Source organism: Periplaneta americana, chromosome 14 (genome assembly GCF_040183065.1).
Source record: "Periplaneta americana isolate PAMFEO1 chromosome 14, P.americana_PAMFEO1_priV1, whole genome shotgun sequence".
Classification (NCBI taxonomy): domain Eukaryota; kingdom Metazoa; phylum Arthropoda; class Insecta; order Blattodea; family Blattidae; genus Periplaneta; species Periplaneta americana.
The window spans coordinates 69,331,756-69,344,469 of record NC_091130.1 but is presented as its reverse complement, the minus strand read 5'-3'; the positions used below and the strand labels follow the sequence as shown (position 1 = coordinate 69,344,469).

General features: G+C 34.7%; 1 protein-coding gene across 1 annotated transcript in view; it reads right to left on the bottom strand.

Moving 5' to 3' along the window:
- LOC138713419 (UBA-like domain-containing protein 1) overlaps nt 1-12,714 on the bottom strand; it is a 77,162-nt gene that overhangs the window by 46,319 nt on the left and 18,129 nt on the right. The gene's annotated exons all lie outside the window — the stretch shown is intronic.

The window sequence follows — 12,714 nt, the reverse complement described above, 5'->3', positions numbered from 1 at the left end:
CAGACTTCATGAAGTGACTAGCCATCAAGACTCGCTTCAAGTTTTAATTCCGTGTCTATAAAACGAACGACAGAAAGTTAAAACTAGACTTTTTTTGCGCAAAGCATTGACCAGTTTTGCATCAAAAGAATTCCTCGAGTTTTCAAAAGAATCTACTAATTTTTTTGTAACATTTGCAACCTTGTATTCATACAACATAAGTTTCTCGTCTATGATTGCCATCAAAACAAAAAGCGGGAAATCTTTAAATTGAAAAAATCACTGTGTCTATATTGAATACGTAGTCCAGATTTCAGAGGCTAACTTACTTTCTAAAAGAACAGGCACACTTTTCACATCAGGCCTAATTACTTTTTACTTTTTAACTGCTGATATATATTTTTTTTATTTTATGTTCAACATTGTTTCTAAATACCGTACAAAGTAAGATATATATGGTAATAAGGCGTTTTTGTATTACTTTGTAAATCGTCTCGCGACCTCCTTCCCCAGAGGGTCGCGACCCACACTTTAGCAACCACTGGTACAGAGTATGGTGGAAATTTGAGGGCGCCGTTTTTAAATGGTGTCATTTTGTTTCAGTGATATAAATGTAATTGAGTGCATAGAGTGTATTTCATATTCAGCAGTGACCATAGATACGTTATTCTATAAATATTTATAAATAAGTTGTTATAGTTTACTATATTAGATATTATTTTTTGTGTTTGGTGCGAGTACTTCAAGGTTCTTAATCTTAAGCATGGGCACGAACTCAGAAGATATGTATAATATCTTCACAAATAACCCAGTTTTTTCAAGTCAACAACAACCAATAATTTCATCGCCTCAAACAGAAATGGAGATTTCTATAGATCCAGAAATTCATGTAAGTACTGGCGTAGAGAAAAAAATCAATGAAACAAATTAAAGTCCGTAAACAATCCAACAATGATGAATTAAGCTATTTAGACCACCAAAAAAGTCACTGAAAACATACGCTGCAAAAACTTTGGCATACGACAAATCAAAATCTGCAGTAATCACAACAAATAATAGAGTCCAGGTTCTGTCTATGGCATCTTGTATATTTACAGAACCAACCAATTCAGAAACAATACCAAGGACACCAGATACAGTCACTACAAATAGCCATAATCCTATTATGGCTACAGGAAAATGTAGTCTATCAGAAGCCAAAGAAACCTCCGCCTATTATCCTAACTACAAAGCTTTCTCGTCCACACCTGTGGAGTAACGGTTAGCGAGTCTGGCCGCAAAACCAGGTGGCCCGGGTTCGATTCCCGGTAGGGGCACGTTACCTGGTTGAGGTTTTTCCGGGGTTTTCCCTCAACCCAGTATGAGCAAATGCTGGGTAACTTTCGGTGCTGGACTCATTTCACCGGCATTATCACCTTCATCTCATTCAGACGCTAAATAACCTAAGCTGTTGATAAAGCGTCGTAAAATAACCTACTAAAATAAAAAAAAAAAAAACAAAGCTTTCTCATTTATTTTCTGATAATCAAATATTCCGAGGAAATCTACAAGGTAATTTAAAAATAACATAGGCCTACAGCAGTGAGGGTGTTAAATATTTTTGTGACACAGAAAATATTTTTTTCAAGCTCATAGATATTTTCAAATCAAATAAATATGGATTCTACTCATATTCTTCACCTAAAGATAGACCAACAGAAGCACTAATTAAGAAACTGCCACCAAATATCAAGAAAGCTGAAATTGCCGAAGAACTTAAATCACTTAACTTTTTAGTAATCAGTGTACACCAGTGGGTTCAAAACAAAAGCTCAGATTAAAAAAATCACAAATTACCTGTATACCAAGTAACCTTGGAAAATAATACTAAATCTCAGGAAATCTTTCAGCTTACCAATATTCAAAATCAAGCAACCAAGTTAGAGTCGTACAGTTTACGTCAATTATTTGGACACACATGTTCAGGGTGTCAACGTGAATCTCGTTGCTTAAAATTCAGCAAAAATCATGTAATAGCAAATTTCCCATTCAAAGAACCATATTTTCTACCAAAATGTGCAAACTGTCAAAGAGAACATACTGCAAACTATAGGAAATGCCCAATCTTTGCAAAACAATTAGAATGTTTCAATCAAAGAACATCAAGACAAACTCCCACGTGTAGAACTTTCTGAAAATACTTACAAAGAATGTCCTCCTTTACCTAAAAGGCATTTCCCTCATACTCAATTCCATTTCATCAACATAACAAAACTTACTCAAATCAATCACCACTATCCTTCTTAAATTTCTTTAAAGAATTAAACATTTAAAATATATTCAGCATTCTAAGATCAACAACACAGAAATTAAAAGAATTCAAGGACACTTTCGCAAAGTTTTTATATTAATAGAAGGTGCTAGAACGCTCTTCTCAACCGAAAATGACAGTAAACCATAATTAAAAATTCACAAACCACTAGTAGGCCTAATTCTAAATTTTAATTCAAATGGTCTTCAAAATCAAATCTTAGAATTTACACAGTATTTACAAGATAAAGCAGTTGATATTACTTGTGTAAAGAAACCCATTTAAAGAATCCGGACAAAATAAAAATTCCAAATTATAGTGTTCACAGAACGTACAGAAAAAATGGACCACGTGGCGGTACCGCCATTATCATAAAGATAACAATTCCTCACAGGTCTACCAAATTAATGATTTAATAAACATTGAATATACTAGTATAACAGTATTATTAAATACCCAAGAAACAACAATAGCTAAAGTATACAACCAGCCATCAAATCTCGAACTTGAATAAATTAATGAAATAAAACACTTAGTCATTTTAGGATATTTAAACGCTAAACATAACAGCTGGAATTCAATTGCAGAAAATACAAAAGGAAGAGTACTTCATATACAATATAGTCTTCAACATAATTATGCTGTAATTGCTCCAAATGTTCCTAATTACTACCCCTTTAGCAGCAATTATAATCCAGATGTCTTGGATGTAGCTTTATAATATCAACACACTACATCGGTCTTATCAATAACATCATCTCCTGATTTAGACTCTGATCATACTCCTGTATTAACTCTCAATACACGTTAATCAAGTATTTCATATAATACGAAAGTAAAAATCACCGACTAGAAACTATGAAAAAAATCTCACAAGTATTCCCGGCAATCCTACAATATTAACAATAAAAATATTGATAATGCCCTACAGGATACAATCCAGGATGCTTTTGCTGCAGCTACTTCTATCAAAGCTCCTGAACAAATTCAATATAAAGATATAGAAATATAAATGCTAATATGTCGCAAAAAAGCTCTTAGGCGCAGACAGCAAAGGTACTGAAATAAGAAAGATAAATCAGAACTCAAGATTAAAAAGATATTAAAAACCTGTTAATAAAAATTAGACAAAACATTTTGAAGAAAAACTTTTCTGTCAGTCAGATTCTATCAAACTATTGAAAATAAGTCTTGCTCTAACTGGGAAAAGCAGCAGCCCAGAAAATCCGGCAATTAAAAATGTAGATGGGTAAAGGCTGGTTCACAATAAACCGGGAACGGAAACGGCAACGAGAACGAGAACGGAAATATTGTTAAAATAAGTATATTTGAATGTGAGGATTCACAACTATTGTGAACGCTCACATTTAAATACATTTATTTTATTATTTCCGTTCTCGTTCTCGTTGCCGTTTCCTTTCCTCGTTTATTGTGAACCAGCCTTTAACAGTATATAAAGATGAAGACAAAGCTAATATAATTGCAAACTCTTTACAATCAACATTTATATCACATGAACTAGCAGGAAGAAACAGTGACCTTGACAGACATTAACAACGTTCTTCGATCTTATTTCAACAATCTCCAGAACATATTCTTTCTGAAGTACGTGATAGTATATTATTTAAATATATCAAATGAACAATTCGGTTTCAGGGCTTATCACAATACTCATCGTTATATCGTATTTGCAAACATATACAGTCTACCATACAACAGGACATGCATACTGTATGCATCCTTTTCGGACATTGATAAGGCATTTGACACTGAAGACATATAGACTGAAGGTCTAATAATGAAATTAATAACACCAAATCTGCCTGATGCTCACGTTTACATTCTAAAAAGCTTCCTAAATAATAAAAAATGTAAGGTTAAAGTAAACGGCCAGTACTTGTCAGAAAAAGTCATATAAGCCGGTGTACTCAAGGAGCAGTATTAATTCCAATGCTCTTCAATACTTACATCGTGGACTTTCCTTAACATGAAGATTGTCATTTTGCGCAGTTCGCAGACGACACTTTAATTTATACCACAAATTGGAATGTTCAAGAGGCATATACTAAAATACAAAGTTACATAAATAAAACTGAATCATGATTCCAAAACTGGAAGAAAAAAAATAAATACATCAAGAACTCAGCTGCAATTTTCACTAGAAGACGTCCTAAAACTTCCCTTTGAATTAAAGATTTTCAATTAATCTATTCCAAAGAAAAATTAAACAATATATCTAAGCATAATATTAGACCACACACTAACGTTGAAGTCTCATTTAAATAAAACAGCATCCAAAGGTTATAATATTTTTCAACGTTTATATCCCATTTTCAAATCACCATCTCTGAGTTTATGGTCAGAGAAAATCTTTTACACTATACTAATCAGATCAAGCATATTTTATGTACTTCCAGCATGGTCAAGTGTTTAATAAAAAAAATTGATGTGTAAACTACGTGTTCGAAGAAAAGTTCTTCATACAATTAGTGGAGCCGACTATCATATATCAAATAAATTTCTTCACGAAATTTTAAACATCGAGTCCATTGAAGATTACTCATAGGCATTACTAAAACAGTTCTATACATCAATTTTAAGTCATCCGAACTGTTTACTAAGTGAAAATCAAATATTTATTTATGACATCACACTTCAGCCACATCAATCAATCATCAGTGAATAACATTAAAGAACCAGCAGGAAGAAAACTGTGTGTTCAACATCAGAGACTAACTTCAAATAGGAGTCAAAAGCTATACAGTTTGACCTCTATATCCAAACCCATCAACGAATCAAGAAGCTGGCTGGCTCTAATCAACAATAACAACAATCAAGGTTCAATAATGTATAGACTAAAAAAGCGTTCTAGTAAACCTTAGCGATTTAGCTTGGTAAAAAACATACAATTCTTTTACAGGACAGACCTCTGAAATGGGCCTTTATAATAATAGAGATGTTCACAGTCTTTCTGCACACCCTTCACCCACGTACTGTCGATTTTTAGTGAAGAAAAATTTGCTGGTTGTAAAATCTACACAGGAATATGATTCGTTTATGGAGCTCCTTTGCACTTTACAATTGTGTGTGACCGTAATAATTTAAAGTTCTAAGATAGGATATAAAAATTAGGAATAAGGAGAGAGAGAGAGAGAGAGAGAGAGGAAGGAGGTAAAAGAGGAGTTATTTTAAGCAGTAATACACACTAAACCCGAAATAAAGAAACAAAAAACACAACACACATGTTCAAGAACATACACATACTATAGCACCACGGAGTCCTTCGGATCTGACGTCATCAGACCGCAGTTGTGCGCCCATCCAAGTCGTTTGTTTTTGCTTAGACAATTTAAGTGACATCTTTGGTATGCGGGAAGTATTCAACAGTTTTGCAGGGGGATTCAGGGATGGGTATCCTGGATTTCCCTTCTTCAGATATCGTCAGTTTCGGAGGGTTGAAGTTGCTGCAACAAGGTCGCTTTTTAGAGGGTTACGCTCTAATTAAGATTACTATCTTGTAGTCAGTTCAAGTCCCAGAGCTATGAAATTTTAGCCTTCGGTAATAATTGTATTTTGTTCATACGTAGTTATTTATTTATTGACGTACTGTATCTTCACTTAAATTCTTTAACATTTCGTTCATTGTATTTATTGTGTAGGAGCCTTCATGAGGTCTGCCACTGGTCTTAGCCGTTGACGGCGGTATACTGTACACTCAAGCTCCCGGTCATCTCATATCTCAGAACAGAGCTTCAGATACTTGAGGGCTGGACAGGGAACAATCTGAGAACTTTGTTTTGTAGCGTCTGCTTGCTTCACAGATGTTGCCTTCAGCTTGGTTATGAAGTTCAACCATAACAACGAACTCTTGTAGAATACACATCATCTACTGTTCATTTCTCTTATGTTTAAACTGAACACCAACAGCGATCCGAGCTTAACTATACTATTGTGGAATATTTCAGTCTACACCGTATTATTTTAATTACGTGTTTCCGTTGAAGTTGCTAGAATCTTCTGGAATTTAATTCCAACATTAAAAAATGCTAACGGAAGATGCGGTGATAGACCCGTCATTAGGAGTTCAAATTTATTTAAAATCCGTTATTCTAGCCATCAGTTATGGCTGCCGTGAAAACTGAGAATGGCTCAACGTAGTGTTGAGCAACCGTGTTAGGAAATGAATAAATAAATTCATAATTATTTATTTATTATCTAATTGTTAATTTTAATTAAATGCTGAGAGAGAACTTTAACGATGAAACTCATTGTCTGTCCACAAGGGGCGGCCCGTCCTTATGTGCTACAGTGCTACAGCACAATGATAATTTTTGCTCAAATAATGTATTTGCAATACAACTATAGTATCTGATCTGCCATTTGACAATTTTCCGTGGTTATGTTCATGACGCGTTATAGAGTGTTTAGTCTTCGCTCTTAGCTCTTTGGTGCCTCAGGGGGTACAATGTGCTACTCAAAACTCTAAATGAGAATGTAGACAATTAATGCGCATGTGCGAAGCTGAAATCACTGCCCTGATTGGCTATTTTTACGCGGGGAAGTGCTGTAGTCAGCTTCAGCACAACACAGAGCTTGGAGATTGCAAAAGTAAAGCGTAACGAGAGAACGCTTGTTTGTGGAAGAACTCAGGAAGTATTTACAATGTAGGCCTATTTGGTAATTCAAGTGTCCGACTGCTGCTGCCGTCTACCTGGTTTTTGAGGTTCCTCCTGAATCAGTCAGCAAGCGACGGAGAATGGAATCCCAGAAAACTGAAGCCAAGGAAGTATGTGACCGTATAATTCAGGAAACTACTCACCGTTTCCAGTCTTTAAGCTATCTAGATGCAACAAAATTGATAAACAGCAAATTTTCTGGAAATTTTTGGATAGCCTAATTTTCCTGAACGCGAACTTGAAGTTGCTGACAACAGCTATACTGTACTGAACAAAAGAGTGTTAAAAACACAACTTTGAGTTCTATACGGAACACCTGCCTTCCGGAATATAGATGGAGCTGTTCAATTGTTACAATACATAGCCTCCAACAATTCACAGGATCCATTCTGTGAAGTAACACTGTCAATAGAAAAGAGTATGATATCCAAGATGAAGGGTTTAACACCAGGGTAACTGACAGGTTCTGCAGTAGGAAGGAACGTCGTATGGATTTCATATTTCGTCACTAGGCGAGTCTCAAATTAAGATAAATACATATAAGTGTATACAGTAGGCCAATATAGAAATTGTAGCACACTCATTATTTTGACCACCAGCCGCTACTGCTGTCCACCCCTTGCTACTTTGTGTGGAATGCCCAAAATACCTAATTTTCGAAAGGCTTAAGTGGGACATGCTGTATATTACATTTCCTTTTCCAAAATTTACAGAAAGATTACCTAGATTTGTAACACAATGATTAAGCCGACAATTCTGTTTATCATAAACTATCAACTATCCCAAGCGTATCTAAATATCTCCAACATAAAATTATTTTCAATACTGAAATTATTACAATGATCAGATAAACTGTAACATAACACTGCGTTACGTTTCTTGTTAATAAAAACAAACGCAAAGAGACAGCCACTCTGAATGCACTATCTTCGCATCCCACTCACTGGTGGTAAACTTTAATGTCCTGTTTACTGGTTGACAGTGTTATAATGCCACATACCTCAAAGGCATATGCAGTATCAACTGACTATGACAATTTTATTGGTTGTTAATCTCAGCGTCGTGTTCCTGAAATATCGTTATTCCCTGCTTAATCGCGCAATATATTATTATGGTGTTTTATATCATGCACACTTATGTAGTCCAGGTAGAATTGGACTGTCGAAGTTCAGAAGTTAAGTTGGTTAGTTAATTAGTCTATTTGTTTGCTTAGCATTGTTTATTCCCTTTACATCCAAGACCTTGGGGAGGTCAGCCTCCTATTCTACAGACGAACAATGTGGACTGCGAATAGAAAAACTTTAATGTGCTCGAAAAGGAATGATTACGAACAGTGAGACAAGGCATCCACAGACTTGACAGAAATTCCCAACAAGTAGTGACAATGTCTGTAATGTTCATGTTTACCTTGTTAATAATATATTTTGTAAAGGGTCAATAATTTTGAAAAAGCGAGAATTGTGAATTAAGCAGCCATATAGTTAACAATATCGTTTACAGAGGGCCCAGTGAGACCAAAACAGAGGGGTAGTTTAGAAAAAACAGACTGTTTTCACTGCAATTTAATCGGAAAGGAAATCTATAATTAGAAAAAAGTCAACGCTCAATTTTGGAGTACAGTATGTGCTTGTGAGTGTGGGCAGAGTATACAAAAAGTGGCTAAGCTAGGGTAGTTTTCTTGGCTAAGAGGCACAGTAACATGTCCTCAAATGCGACCACAAGAGAGGTGTTCCCTGTACTGTATTATCGCCGCGCTCTCATGGTTAACATGTCGGCATCATACAATAACGTGCGGTGTGCTTTTAAAACATAATTTTGCCGACCGATTGTTGCTCTGTAGGTTTCACTCTGCGTCACGTTGTCATGTCTACTTCGTCGATAAGAATAAGCACTAGTTTGTTATATTGTTAAATGGCTATTATTATTATTATTATTATTATTATTATTATTATTATTATTATTATTTCATATACGAGTACGTTGACATTCTTAACTCTTAACAATAATTTTTAATCACATACCTTAATGTTCGTCCTCAGCACAAGACATTGCAACCTCGGTTTTAGTCCACGTGGATTAGACAAGTAGGTGTCATTTAATAATGGAAGCAGCTTATTGGTTGCAACATTGAAATTGAGACGAGTGATTAGAGCGGCGACATAAGAAATTGAAAACAATAATGCAATTAAATTTCAAAGACCTGCCGAATGTTACGCACGAGGCCGCTCAAAGACCTGCCGAATGTTAACCATGAGAGCGGGGCGTAATACCCTGTCTGCTGAAGCTATGGCCGAGGCAACAATACATCTACAAGTGTGTTGCATTATTTGAGAATCACCTTGTATGGAGAAATTATTATACGAAAGTACCTTACCGCTTCTCTCCCATTCTCTTGGCTGATTACGGTACTCAATTCGTAATTCCGTCACACGCCAGTCTCTGCTGGCAAAGTGACAACTGAAAACACTAGTTTTTACGTCTTGCACATGGCTGGATTCTAGCCGTTTTCCTTAAGTTCAAAGCCTTCATTAGATACAAACTATAGTACCTACTGTAAATACCGGCGGTGAGAAAACTAAACATTTTCGGTACTTCATGTTACTTCTGATGTGGATCTAAGTTTCCGGAAGCAGATATTGCACAGGAATTGTTTGTAGACGCAGATGAGCACAATTATTATTACTATGATGAAAGACTTTCTGCGCTAGACATTCTTCATCTTTAAGTGTCTGAATGGAACAATCAATGATCTGATATCTACCAGGCCTGACCGTAACGATCCCATTGGCGATCCAGCCTGTACAAAGGAATTGGATGATAGACACGGTAGCCTTCCGTATCTGATGATAATGAAATGAGCCTGAGAACAAAATGCCAGAAGTTGCCCAACCTTTAGTCGAAGGGGTTGAGAAAAACCTCATCCAGATAACTTGTCCCGACCAAGATTCCATCCCGGATCCGCGAGTTTCGTAGTCAAGCACACTAATTACTACTTCACACGGTGGACTAGCGTTAGACAACCCGAAATTAAATCCCGAAGAGTCCGAATGGAATAATTACATATTATAGACCTTTCGAATCGGTGCAGGAAAGGATGTAATGTAATAGCTTACTACTCGTAGTGTATCGTTATCAAACTCGCGGAAGGCCAACTTCATGGATATTCTAGCATATAACATAATTGCTTTAATACATGAAATAAATTCAAATGTAATATTAAACCTGTGGCTTAATGTAAGAACAACCAATCTCAATTTTCATCAAATGAGAAAAGTTGTGCAATCAGCTGAAAATAATCTGTATTTTATAGGCAAGAACAGCCGAAGTCGGTAAAATTTCGAAGGGCTGCTTAAGTGCTATAGGCAGTTAAATTACAGAATTTGTTGTATTTATATTCAACATTAAAAGTGAAGTTTCAACTTTCAGATAGTAACATTGGTTGTTACTGCATTAAGCTGCAGAAATAGTATCCGATACTTGCTTTATATTACATATTATATCTTAATTCTACTTATTTGAGCTTTCCGGCTATTGTCATATTTTAAATCCGAAGCCGTCACGAGGTATCGTTATCACGTGTCATGCAGCCAGGCCAACATCACAACTGTTGGAAATAACATACTATTCTGACAAATTTCTATATTTTATTTTTCTTCATGAAAAGCAAAGAGAAAAACGTAGTGATGAACAAGAAAATGCATGCGGAAATGATGCACATGAAATACAACTTACTATAATACTTTCAATAATAATAATAATAATAATAATAATAATAATAATAATAATAATAATAATAATAATAATAATAACAACAACAACAAAATATGGGTTCTTTTCGAAACTAGAGACATAAGGGTGATACACTTCAAGAATTCGCATAAAATGATTTTCTTCATGACATTTTTGTATAACAAAGAATATACTGACTGATAAGTGATAACTGAGACGGTGAAATTAGTAACGACTGAAAAATGTTTTCCTAAGAGAAGTTATCTATTATACACAAAAAGATTTCTACTTTAGAGTTTAGCAGTACCTACAAGTTATTATTCCCAGGTACAGAGGAGCGCCTTATTTCTTAAGGATTACCGGTAGCTAGTTGTAAATGACTGAACCAAAGTAATGTCTTAAAGGCTTTGATGGTTGAGGGATATGCTTAAATTCGCATTATAAAGTTGAAGGTATGAGGTAGAATTCCATGCTTCCATGATCTTGGCAGTTTTGTCTACGAGAAAAACCGCTAATATATTATCTTAACATTCATATCACTTTTTTTAAATATAGATCTTCGTAAGTATAAAAATGATATTAAAAAGTAGCCTTTTGTAAGCAAGTCAGAAAATGAAAGTTCGTTCTAGTACTATTTTGGTAGTTATTAAATTACATCTTTCCAATACTGTTAAAGAAAAATTATATAATATTTGCAGCACAATAAAGGAACTGAATTGTGAAACTCGTGAAACGTATCAGAAAGCATGTGTCATCTTGACAGCGACTTTTAATTTCGCACAACTCTTCCTAACATAAATAGTTTATTTTTAAAACTCCAATTCTAGATTCAAAAACATTCATGAAACTGGTCCCAGATCTGTAATCACGTGTTTTCCAAAATGTGAAATGAAATTATTCTATTACAAGCACAGAATTTGTCTCATCGCCAAATATTTTACACTGCATGATCTTCATACAAAACATATCCTAATAAATAGAGCTTCACGATTTTTCCAACACAAATAAAGCTTGATTCGTTTTCAATACTATTTTAGTATGCGGTCACTATTGAAAGGAGGAGGGTAAATCCGTGCAGTCCAGATTCCCCCTCCCCCTGAAATATACGTACGCAAGCACGCGCGCGAGCACGCACACGCACACATGTTAATATTATGTATGCACACCACCTTAAGTGGGAATATCTCCGCTCATAGATATAGTGAATATTGGTGATCTTTAGTCCTTCAGTTTGTATATACAGTAAGTATTAACTGCTGTATGGGAAATAGTTTTGTTTAGTGACTATTCCTGTAATATTTGCAATTTTCTTATATGTGGTCAGGATATAATTTTTCTTTTTCTTCAACTACTGTTGCAATATTTTAGTGTTTCTGTAATTCGGAAGTAGTGTATAAGTTGGTGATATCAAATGATAAGATAAGGGATCTGTTTATATTTTATTTTCTTGACTACAACAATATTATTTATCAACATCAATTATAAAATTTCCCTAACCTTTAAAACATTAACTGTTATTATTGCATAGGTACACAATTAAGAAAAATATTTATATAAGATAACCAAGGCATGTAGTATTACATTGTGTAATGAAACATGTTGTATGATAAAAAAAACACACACACACATACAGAGACACACGTTTATAATGTTAGGATTGCACAACAAATTGTATCCGCGTTTGTTACGTAATGTCAAAATACTCTACATTTATAAAAGTGCAATGAGAGGCCTTGCCACACTAGTGTGACGAAGTGAAGCACACACTGAAGTAGATGAAAAGTAATTCATTTATTTCATTGTTGTATAGTTAAATTTTTACAATTTGTTGAAATGAGTCCAGATATCGAAACTATACAGTTAATATTCTTCTCACATTTAAAATATTTTTATTTACAATGATGAAACAATTATGACAGAAAATGAAAATGTCTTTTACTAATTTGTTTATAGTAACTTAGTTACCATTAACTAACATAAATTCAATAATAGCTTTACAAACAAAAATCATGTCGCCTTTCTTTCCAGAGAGAGAGAGTC